This window comes from Rhinoderma darwinii, chromosome 3 (genome assembly GCF_050947455.1).
Source record: "Rhinoderma darwinii isolate aRhiDar2 chromosome 3, aRhiDar2.hap1, whole genome shotgun sequence".
Classification (NCBI taxonomy): Eukaryota; Metazoa; Chordata; class Amphibia; order Anura; family Rhinodermatidae; genus Rhinoderma; species Rhinoderma darwinii.
In genome coordinates this window covers 262,416,920-262,430,087 of record NC_134689.1, presented here as the reverse complement: position 1 = coordinate 262,430,087, position 13,168 = coordinate 262,416,920, and positions in this window count along the sequence as shown.

Genomic DNA, 13,168 nt, shown 5'->3' with positions numbered 1-13,168 from the left:
AGATACAGGGCCCCAGCAGTATGTATCCTTGTACTAACATATGTTCACCCCCCCAAAAAAACGTGTGTGTGTGTATATATATATATATATATACAAAAAAAGAGAAAGTAGCACAGCTCTTAGGCTCAAGCAACGAGCCCTCTGATAATCAGCAAGCAAAAAGAGTTGAGACAGCACACGAAAGTAGTAGGTGAAAAGCAGAAGTGAGTTTATTCACCCCAATAAATTGTGTGTGTGTGTGTGTGTGTGTGTGTGTGTGTGTGTATGTATATATATATATATATATATATATATATATATAAATAAAGTAGAGGAAAACACAGCACTCAATGCAAACTGAACATCAGGCCATGTGCACGTTACCAGTAGAAGGACAAATCAATTCCTTAGGTTAAAATACCAAAAGACAAAAGAGCAAGTAACAGCACCAGGACTTCAGCGTTGGGGAGATGTTGGTTTATTCACCACCAGGTGGAAGAGTGAGCAACGTTTCGGTTCACACCTGAACCTTTCTCAAGCTAATTCAAACAGTGTGCAGTACCACATATATATAGGAGGATACACAAAGTATACAGTACACAGTGCAATTATATAATATGCATAAACAAGTAAATCCATATATTGAATATATTCATATAATTAGTGAAAACATATATTAAAGTGACCAGTGCATTGATTTCAGTACAACATCTCTCAATATAAAATACAGACATGTATATAACACAGGTAATACTATAATTACCCTATCTAATGATATCATATCCTAATGAAGGGGCGGAGCAGAGGAATCATATCGAAAATTAGTAAAGTACAAGAAGATTTTAAACTTGTATTTGAGAAACTTACATTATCGGCTCTCGGTCAAGCATGGAGAAAGCAATGGCGTCCCACAATCAGTAGTGCGCATGCGCAAGATGGCGGACTGGCGGAAGTGCGTCACATGGAACGCATCCCCGGAACGCAGTGCAGCCACGCATGCGCAGATATCTAATACCGTCACAGCGCATATTATAGCAGGACAAAGTAATAATCAACTGCAGGATTTATCCGGCAATGAATATTTTAATTTAGATATCATACCACCAATGTATATGTATAGTTTTATGTCTATATATAATTCTAAGACTCAATATGGAGTCTAGAGAAGAAGGGGGCCACGGACTGTAACATAGGAAGGAGAAGTGGCTGTGTCACAATAGGACGAACAGCCATATATCCTAAACCAAAGGTTAAAGTAGTGTATCACACCCGTCTATGTATTTACATAGGACCTTGTTGATATGAATAATAGAACAAGACATATATAAAGGCGGGGGAGTCATATATAAGGTCAAAATGCCATATACATTTTATTCCAAGTCTTTCACAGAGAGCATAAATTATACAAATGTGTAAATAATGAGTAATCATTAAAACATAACTAGCCGAAAAAAACGTAGCCTCTGCTCCCATGTTGTACATCCCTTCATATGGATCAGTATCTGTAATAGAAAAGAAAATTGTCAGTGAAAAGATAGGTATATATAAGAAAAAAATTAAATTACGATTCAAATCTAAAGTTACGTGAATTTTTAAAAAAAAAATAGAATACTAGATAAATTATCCTAAGTATACTAAAGAACAAACTACCTATACTCAGAAAAATGCAGCAGACTCATGGACTATCAAATATGTGGAGAATATGTGTAATCCACATTAAGCCCCTTAGGGGCCATAGTTTCAAGAGTGAATATCCACTCAAGTTCTTTTCTTTTGAGTGCCAGTTCTCTATCACCTCCTCGTCTATGTTGGGGAACAGAATCAATAATTTTAAAACGCATTTGGGATACATTATGTTTACAATCTAAAAAGTGTCTAGATACTGGTAGATCTCTTCTCTTGGTCTTAATATTCGATTTATGATTCCTCATTCTGAGAGTTACTTCAGTTGTGGTCTCCCCCACATAATATAAACCGCAAGGGCAACTAAGTAAATAGATTGCAAAAGTAGTTTTACAAGTATAAAAACCCTGAATTTTGAACATTTTTCCAGTTTGTGGATGACAGAAACTATCTCCTTTGATCATATGATTACACATGTTACATCCCAAACAGGGAAAACATACACGTTTTGAAGGGGCTAGAGTGCTTTGTGTCATTTTAATTTTTGATCCAATATCTGCCTTTACCAACCTATGTCTAATGGTTTTACCTTTACGATATGCTAACAAGGGTGGTTCTTGAAACTCTTTAATAAAGGGAAAGGCCCTGGTCAGTAAACGCCATTCTCTTTTCAGAATATTCCCAATTTCAGAACTGGAAGTCGAAAAAGTAGAGACAAATGGTATGCGAATATTATTTTTATGTCTCGCTGACTGTCTATGTAATAATTGTTGTCTATCCATTGAAAATACTTGTTTTTTATGGATATTAAGCATGTCCACCGGATATCCTCTGCTAATAAATTTATTGCACATTTCGTCAACTCTGTTGGATAGCTGATCCTCATTACTCACAATTCTTCTAACCCTGAGAAGTTGACTGAAAGGCAATGATTTCACCATAGCCCTAGGGTGTCCACTGTTATAATGCAACAGACTATTCCTATCTGTTTTTTTAGAAAATATATCTGTAGATAAAATTCCATCATGTAGATGGATTTTAGTATCCAAAAATTCCACCGAAGAGTGGGAATAGGTCATGGTAAATTTAATCCCCTGGCCTATATCATTCAAAAAGACATGAAAAATATGTAATTCCTCCTCTGAGCCGGTCCAGATGAGGAAGACATCGTCTATGTATCTCCACCACCGTAGCACATGTCCAAAGTGGGGGGACACATAGACGAGGTCCTCCTCAATCCGCCGCATAAAAATATTTGCATAAGTTGGGGCCATATTTTACCCCATGGCCGTGCCCCTTTTCTGAAGGTAAAATTTATCACCAACCATAAAGTAATTTTTAGTGAGTATGAATTCAAGTAATTTGATAACAAATTTGATTTTTTTATCTGAAAATTTCAGACGTGTCAGATAATGTAGGGCAGCTTTAATACCTAGAGCATGATCTATGGAGGTATAGAGACTTCCCACATCAAGGGTAGCAAGGATAGACCGATCGGGGACCCTAAGAGAGCCAATCCGAACGAGAAAATCAGTGGTATCCTTGATGTAGGAGTCAGCCCCCATAGCAAATTGCCTCAAAATTTTGTCTATAAAAATCGCTGCTGGAACAAATAATGAATTACTCCCCGAAACAATAGGGCGACCTGGGGGCTTTAATGGATCCTTATGAATTTTTGGGAGAAGGTAAAGCACCGGAGTGACCGGATGCTTTACCTTCAAAAATTCACAGAGGTCCTTGTCAATGATCCTTAATGAAAAAGCCTCATCAACAAAGGATTTCAATTCATTCATGAATGACAATTCTGGATCACCAGATAACTCAGTATATACATCATGATCATTTAGTTGTGTATTCATTTCCTGCAGATAAGAGGACGTGTCCATTATGACAATGGCACCCCCCTTATCTGCAGGTTTAACAGTGATAGAAGCATTGTCAACCAATTCTTTCAGAGCTTTTTGTTCTAAACGTGTCATATTCATGTAGTGATTATCCCTTTTATTTTGCTTAGTTCTAAACCTTTGAATATTTTTCTCAACCAATGAAATATATGCCTCAACCTCATGTGAATTCTGGGGAGGCTGAAATCTGCTTTTTAAGGAAAGGTCTAGACTTTTTAAGTCAAAACCAACATCAGTAGACAGGGGCACATCAATATCAGTAGACAGAGGCACATTAGTATCAGAGGAACCTGAACTTGGTTGCCCTGAAAAATGTGCTTTTAACCTCAATACTCTAAAAAAATGTTTAAGATCAAGATCCAATTCAAACCAGTTAACATTATGAGTAGGGCAAAAAGATAGCCCACGATTAAGAATATTAAATTGCAGCTTATTAAGAGACATAGATGAAATATTAACCACAAGGTTTACGGATTCTTTTTCCTCGTCTCGTCAGGTGTGAACCGAAACGTTGCTCACTCTTCCACCTGGTGGTGAATAAACCAACATCTCCCCAACGCTGAAGTCCTGGTGCTGTTACTTGCTCTTTTGTCTTTTGGTATATATATATATATATATATATATATAAATATATATAGATAGATTTATACATATATATCTATATGTATATATATATATATATATATATATATATATATATATGAGACATCATATCTATAGCACTACGACCCTATAGCTATGGGTAGGATTAGATACATTGGCTCACGCTATAGGGAAAAAGGAAACAAAGCGCACATAGTGCATGAGCCTGTATTGGGTGAGAACAAAAGGAAAAAAGTGGTCAATTGTGCTGACCTGATGTTGTTATGCTCGGAGCATAACATCCCAAGGTGCGTGTCCAAGTTAGACTTAGGTAGAGACAGTTGCAGCCCAAATTCCGGTTTGAAGATTGGTAAAAATCCACTATGTAGATCCAGGAGATAGGGAGATAAAAAATGGAATATCCGAGGGCGCAGCTGTACTGGAAATGGCTTTTATTTGTACAAGAACAACAACAATGTGTTTCAAGGCCGTACCGGCCTCTTCGTCAGGTTAGGTACAAGTGTTAGGTCTATTCATGATGACTGTGCATTTATAGCTGGCCTAGGAATCAGTACCGGGTTAAGTTACAGGTCAAAGGTCAAAGGTCAATTGTGTAAGCAAGGTACGGCAGTGAGGTATAAAAATTATTCATTTAGAAACAAAACAGTTTTTCATTCATATTAAAGGTATAGACAAAGATACAAAACAAGGATCGTAGGTTCAAAAATATGAATAAGCATTTTTTACAGAATGATAATAATATAAAAATAATAATATTAAAATAAAACAATGATTAAAAAACATTAATGACAATATGTATAAAAGTATGTATAAAAAGATCATAGATGCATTTCAAGTGGAATGTCTCCGCAGTGTGTTTATTCGTTCGTTGTAGTATGAAGTTTTTTATTGTTGTTTTGTATTTTCAATTTAAAACATCGTTCATTCCAAACTTTCAGTGGTGTGTATCATCGTCCTGGTGATATGACGCTCCTAGGTATGAGTCATACTAGCACTTTGCTAATATGACTCATACCTAGGAGCGTCATATCACCAGGACGATGATACACACCACTGAAAGTTTGGAATGAACGATGTTTTAAATTGAAAATACAAAACAACAATAAAAAACTTCATACTACAACGAACGAATAAACACACTGCGGAGACATTCCACTTGAAATGCATCTATGATCTTTTTATACATACTTTTATACATATTGTCATTAATGTTTTTTAATCATTGTTTTATTTTAATATTATTATTTTTATATTATTATCATTCTGTAAAAAATGCTTATTCATATTTTTGAACCTACGATCCTTGTTTTGTATCTTTGTCTATACCTTTAATATGAATGAAAAACTGTTTTGTTTCTAAATGAATAATTTTTATACCTCACTGCCGTACCTTGCTTACACAATTGACCTTTGACCTTTGACCTGTAACTTAACCCGGTACTGATTCCTAGGCCAGCTATAAATGCACAGTCATCATGAATAGACCTAACACTTGTACCTAACCTGACGAAGAGGCCGGTACGGCCTTGAAACACATTGTTGTTGTTCTTGTACAAATAAAAGCCATTTCCAGTACAGCTGCGCCCTCGGATATTCCATTTTTTATCTCCCTATCTCCTAGATACATTGGCTCGGCAGACACTATCACACATGATAGGATTAGATACAGTGGCTCAGCAGACAGTATCACACATGATAGGATTAGATACATTGGCTCAGCAGACATTATCACACATGATAGTATTAGATATAGGGCCCAGCTTGCTGACATTGCGGATCCAGCGCTGGACCCAGGAAAGGTAAGTATAAGAATTGCTAAGCTTTTTTATGTGTTACTAGTTTTTTGGGTGTATTTGTGTTTATTTACAGGTTCGGTTATTGGACTACATCAGATTTGAGGACTACTTCAATTACGGCTTTTTTTTCTCAATAAAATGGTTAATGAGGGTTGTGTGGGTTTTTTATTTCAATAAAATATTTTTTCTAAGTCCTTGAATTTTTTTAAACTTTATTACTACCGCCTTAGTAATGGCTGCTGGCTGATTGACCATTAATACCAGCCTGCGGCCGACCCAGTGCCCGACCGTCCCTATAGATGATCGGGTACTGGATTGTACCCAGCTCTTCCCGTTACCCCTTGTGGCGGTGGGTACAGGGGTAATAATGGGGGTTAGTGTTAGCCTCTGCACCGGCTAATACTAAGCCCTGCCTTAGTAATGGATGCTGTTAATCAGCCAGCGGCCATTACTAAGGCGGTAGTAATGAAGTTTAAAAGAAAATACAAAGGCATAGAAAAAATATATTTTATTGAAATAAAAAAAAAACACACAACACTCATTAACCATTTTAATGAAAATAAAAACGCCGTCATCGAAGTAGTTCTCGAATCCGACGTAGTCCAATGACCGAACCTGTAAAAAAACACAAACACACAAAAAACTCATTAGTAACACAGGTGGTAGGCTTAGATAGAGGGCCCATGTGTGATAATGTCTGTTGGACAATGTATCTAAGCCTACCACAAGGCAGGCTTAGATACAGGACCCCGGACTCCAGCAGACAGTAATCTTGTGTGGCCCATGTGCGGAGGAAGGAGGGTAAGTATAGTGGTATCACTATAGTAACAGGGGCATTAGTAACACAGGTGGTAGGCTTAGATAGAGGGCCCATGTGTGATAATGTCTGTTGGACAATGTATCTAAGCCTACCACAAGGCAGGCTTAGATACAGGACCCCGGACTCCAGCAGACAGTAATCTTATACAGTATAAGATTACTTTCTGCTGGGGTCTTGTATCTAAGCCTGCAGTAATGATGTTACACTTATCAAGCTCTTCGGTGCAGCAGATGTTCCCATCCAGCATTGTGACGTCATGTGCGGCGGAGGAAGGAGGGTAAGTATAGTGGTATCACTATAGTAACAGGGGCATTAGTAACACAGGTGGTAGGCTTAGATAGAGGGCCCATGTGTGATAATGTCTGTTGGACAATGTATCTAAGCCTACCGCAAGGCAGGCTTAGATACAGGACCCCGGACTCCAGCAGACAGTAATCTTATACAGTATAAGATTACTGTCTGCTGGGGTCTTGTATCTAAGCCTGCCTTGTGGTAAGCTTAGATACATGGTCCAACAGACAGTATCACACATGGGCCCTGTATCTAAGCCCATGTGTGATGCTGTCTGTTGGACCCCGTATCTAAGCCTATTACAAGGCAGGCTTAGATACAGGACCCCAGCAGGCAGTAATGATGTTACACTTATCAAGCTCTTCGGTGCAGCAGATGTTCCCATCCAGCATCGTGACGTCATGTGCGGCGGAGGAAGGAGGGTAAGTATAGTGGTATCACTATAGTAACAGGGGCCCGTGTATTTTATGACATAGGCCCCAGTTACTATAGTACATTTCTATAGACGCGGTGCGGGGGCCGCGGCATGGACACAATCGCGACCGCTGCCCTGTCGCAATTGCAACCTCTGTAGCGGCAGTTGCCCGGGGATCCGGGGCATGGGCCAAAGATCCGGGGCTTGGGCCCCCGGGGTCCGTTGCTAGCGACGCCCCTGACTGTCCCCCAGTGAGGCAACTGTCTGCCTCTGTATCCAGGCAGAGAGTCAGTGGAGGTGGACCGTACATGTGCACGGATCTCTCCATTGATTCCTATGGGAGTTACGGAAACAGACAGGCTGGAACCTGCATCTATCAGACATTTATGTCATATACTGTGAATATGCCATTAATGTTTTAGATGGGAATAACTCATTAACTGCAAGTTTCAAATTCTGCCATTCTGCCATTCCTTTCCATTGGGTTCAATTCATTCTCTGGATGTGCTTCTGGTAAAATTTTTGACTTCCCTGATGAGTTGATGAGGTGCCATTGGAGTAATTTTGGCAAGCTTTAAAGTTTGCACATTGTGTCTTTACATGTGAGGTTCATAGCACACATTTTAATCAAATTCTGTAAGCCCACCACGACAAAGGGACCTCATTCAGATGAGTCCTTTCACTAAATATTATACCTGTATAGGAGACTTGTGCCCTCTCACCAGTGACTGCCTACAATTGTATAGCCCTTAAATTTATGCATAATAAAAATTACTTGCTTTTACCTCCAAACATACCCTGGTCAATAAAAGTGTGGTCCCGACTGTACAACCTCAGTATGTCCTTTTAGTGCATATTAATTGCCATTTAGGAAAGGAGGTCCCCCATAGGCCCGCTTTTTATTAGTCAGAGTGGAGAGCTGCGGCAAAGAGCAGCTCCCGCTCTGCTAGACTCAGGTCAAATATATATTACACAGCTGCAAATTAAATTGAATAGGCGCCATGTAAAACTACATTTTGCTGCATAGAAAATATTCAACCATCCGCAGCTTCCAATAGTCATAACATCTAATTGCCAGGGGCTTAAGAAGATGGACCTTCAGGAACCAACTGATTTAGAGAAGGGGTTGACCAGTTGGAACAACTCTTCTAAGAGTTCAATAGATACAAGGATCTAGAAACAATAGGAATAATTTTTTATATATATATATATATATATATATATATATATATATATATATATATATATATATACTGTAATATACAATTATAATATATGTAAGATTCATCTAATATAATCTAGTCATGGCAGTACATGGGGGCACTGTCTGGAATATACTGTTCACCTGCTGCTAAGCGTTATTTTGAAGAAGAGGTTCTGTGATTAAAAAGCTCCTGCTTTGCTTTAAATAGGTTATGCAGCACATGGAGCATGTATCACATTTCCACACAGTATTTAGGTCACTAAATCAGCCAGGCTCCATCTAGAACCGTTGAACAAACAGTAATGACGATGATAAAATATATACTGTATATGTTATATTATTTATTTGCAGACTTTTCATTAAGGCCCCATGCACACGACCGTGCCCGTAATTACGACCCGTAAGTACGGGCACGGACAGCCGCGGGCAGCTGGCAGTTTTCACGGGTTGTGCTCCCGTTATAAAGTATAGGAGAACGGTCCGTATAATAAAAAAATAGGACATGTCCTATTTTTTACAGCAGGTTTCTACGTCACGGACACCCTCACGTAGATATACGGGAAGGTGTCCGTCGGCCATAGAAATGAATGGGCCCGTAATTACAGGCGATTTCACGGTCGTGTGCATGGGGCCTAAGAAAACACAGTGGGCAGATTTACGAATCAAAATGCACCAGAATTTTGGAGCAAATTACATGCGCCACATTTATAAATAATAATATATGTGTTTTAGACGCTTTTTGCGATTTACCTGAGAATGGTTTGTGGCTTAGTGTAATAGAGTGTGGCTTAAGATGCACCAAACTGTGTTAAAATTGTCGCACAAAAAAGTTATCTAAAGAAAGGCAAACAAGAGGTGGTATAAAGTTAGACAGTGGTGTCTAAAGATGATCCATATTTATCATGCAGCACGAGCCACTGTCAGAAATTTGGTGCATCTAGACTAATTCTAAACTGTCTAAATTTAGGACACTATTAATAAATCTATCACAATATATCTAATAGACATATTAGAAACTATAAAATGGAAATAAGCTAAATTAAACTATATGAACCCCTTTTTTGGACTTTTCTAAATGGGATATTCTCATTCCTGTTACATGTATATCTGAAAACAAACCATTTAGTAACTATCTTATCATCATTGTGGTCTGTTCAACTGTTACCAGTTATCTGACTGATTAGGGAACCAAATTGTTTCTTTCTTTGTCATGTGAAAATGATATAATCATCAACCGTAAAATTTGATAGTATATATACTTACTGAATATGTAACTGCTACCTTCCACACATCATTCAAGTGAGTATGACAGAATGAATTGCCAATACTATTTTGTGCCTACATGCTATTTCATTTCTATAGTGGGATAAAATAAGGAAAACAATACCATAATGTAGGGGCAAAGCTAAGTAAGTGGCGAGGCATATGGGTGCTAGATGCCTGGGGAGCACCATCAAACTACTCTGCCTTGCCCAGGCTATTATGGCAGCACACAGGGTCTTTGCACCAGGTGAAGTAAAACTTAGCTGCAACTCTACCACGGTGTGGTGAAGGAGTTTTGTTGGTTTGTGCCTAGTTGTAATTTTGTACATAGCAGGGTACTACTGGACACATTGCTAGATAAACTGCATTAAATCCACTGTCTGTGGTGCTTTGCTTTATAATTTCACAATTTTTTATGAAAGAATGGTTAAAAAAAATCGAATATTTACACAATATATCACAAAATGATTCATTGTATAAACCTGTTTAATACATTTCCTCAGTGATGGTATCAAATATCTTTTTGCTATTAGGGTGGATACACACACGGTGAATTTTGTTGAAGACATTTTCGGCAACTGAAAATCAGTTTTATTCATTTAAATGGCACTGTCAGAAATCCATGGACCTGCAGCAGAAACAACCACATTCAGATGAATAAAACTGATTTTGAAAAATTTCTGAAACAAAATCTGCCGCGAGTGACTGCATGAGTTAACTGTGCAATATAGATGTAGACAAGGTTTTTACTCTTAGCAAAGCTGAGTTTGTCATATAATGTGTTAAACGTACTGTACTTGCAGGACTGTTGGTAAACCTTGTATTATCTAAATTCAATGGGGCAGATCTACTGAAGTTGGGCGTTTCATACAACAGTTTTATGCTTTCTGCTCCACAGGAGTAAGCTGCAACACATTTATTAATAGGCGCACGTCTCTATAAATCTGTTACATTTTCCCGCGGCCGTGCGTCATTCATAATCCCCCCGCATTATTGGACATAAAACAAAAAAGAAGTATACTTACCCCACCGCTCCACTTCTCCCCTCCGGATGATCCCCTCACGCTCCCTCAGCATGCTGCGGCTCGTACACAGTCCTGACACCGAGCAGCGCCGGCACTTAGTGCTGCTTCACATACAAAGTCCTGATACTTCCCTGTGTCAGTACATAAAATGCGGCATGCTGAGGGAGGCTGAGGGGACCCAGAGGGGAGTAGCGGAGTGGTGAGGTGAGCATACATTTTTTTAAATTATTGCCCAATGGGGAATTTTGGGTAGTCTGATCAGGGGGACACGGAAAGTGAGCCCAGAAACTATAGGCCTATAAGTTTAACCAACATTGTGGGTAAAATATTTGAGATGTTATCCTGGAGTATCTAAATGAAAATAAACTGTTAACGCAGCATCAGCATGAGTTTATGAGGGATCGGTCCTGTCCATCAACTATGAGGAGGTAAGTTCTTTACAATGTACAACTATATAAATGGACAGTACAGAGATCTTTCTAAAGTTATTTTTACACCTGGGTCTGTAAAAATGACAATGGGGCATCCTCTCTGTCTAGAGGAAAAAAGGTTTCACCATCATCACAGATGGGGATTCTTTACTGTGAGAGCAGTGAAACTATGGCTGTTGTGATGGTTGATTCTTTAAACAAGTTTAAGAAGGGCATTTATGCCTTTCTTGAAAAATATAATATTACAAGTTAGAAGTATTGGAGATGTATGTTGATCCAGGGACTTATTATGGTTGCCATATTTGGAGCATTTCCCCTATTGGGGCAAGGTAGGATTAAAGATTGGATTTGATGGAGCTTTGTATTTTTTTAACCTTCTCAACTGTGTAATTATGTAACTATGTACGGTGCCCGACACTCTACCTTGCTTCGTCCCACCGAGTAGGAGCTAATGTCGTTTTCCGCTATAATTCACTCTAGTTTTCTGACGTAAATGATAATAAATTGGATGGGCCGCAGAGAGCAAAAGTGGTGAGCTGCTGTAAAATTCCCAAAAGGCACAGCTTTTAACGTAAATTGCGACTTTTGGGCCTTTTGTAACTTTTCTACACCAAAAAACTGTCATAGAAAGGTTGATAAATTGCCCCCAGAGTTATCACAATTTTAAATAATAAGTCTGCACTTCTAGATGTTTACATACGTCATCAGCACAACTAATAAGCAGGCCTCAGCTAGAGATATATGCTTATTAAATACTTAATACTTCATTTAACAGGTACATTGTAAGCTGTAAAACCTCAACAATCAAAAAATGTGTCTATGTCTAATAATTTTGTAGTCAATAAAATGTGATAATGAAACCCTTCTTTTCCAAGTTCACACATGGGGAGCCCAGGTGATAGTATTATGCTTGGGAATGCACAAAAAATACTGCTGCAAAAACCTCACACGTTATATGCTGTTTTTATACTGGTGGTACTAATTACTATAGTAAAAAACTGTAGAATCCTGAGATCTAAGGATTGATTTATGTTCATATGTTTTACTATTTATATTGAACATTAAAATGGAAATAATCACAGCTGTTGGTTATTACTAGTGTTTCTGCCCTGTATTTTTCAGACTCGCTCCATTCTATGTTAAATTAGAATGCATATTTACAATTAATTCTTGCAATGGACCTAGTGGCTATGTACAATAGTCTTATACATTTATACAACAAAGGTATTTGGATATTCAATATCAGGGGACTCGGATCTTAGACAAGTACAGTACATTTCTAAGATCCCAGTCCCCTGATAAAGCCGTAGTAAACGGTGAAAGATGTCTGTGGGATCGGCATGGTAGTTAAGCTATTTTAACTAGCATGTGTTTACTGTAAGCACTGTAAACCCAAATCGAATCCCCAATCTGGAGGGGAGTTAGACAGTAGCATCATAGGGCTCATAGAGCGCTACATAAAATAAACTGATAAGGGGTAGAGATCCAAATGTAGAAATAGAATGTAGCGCTCTGAGGGCTATATAGAAACGAATAAGAGGAAGCTGATTTTTTAGCATTCTCGGTCTTCCAATATTGTTTGATTATCCACTTTTGTAGTTCATCTGTTAAATTACCATCCATACTTAATTATCTGAATAATGGAATATAAATTTTGGGGGACATTTATCAAACAGTCTAAACACAGAAATGTCCTTGTTGCCCATGGCAACCAATCACAGCATAGCTTTCACTTCTGATAGTGCTCTTCAGAAATGAAATATTTTTAGACTGTTTGAAAAATATTCCCCTGTATACCTACTTATACACCCCCT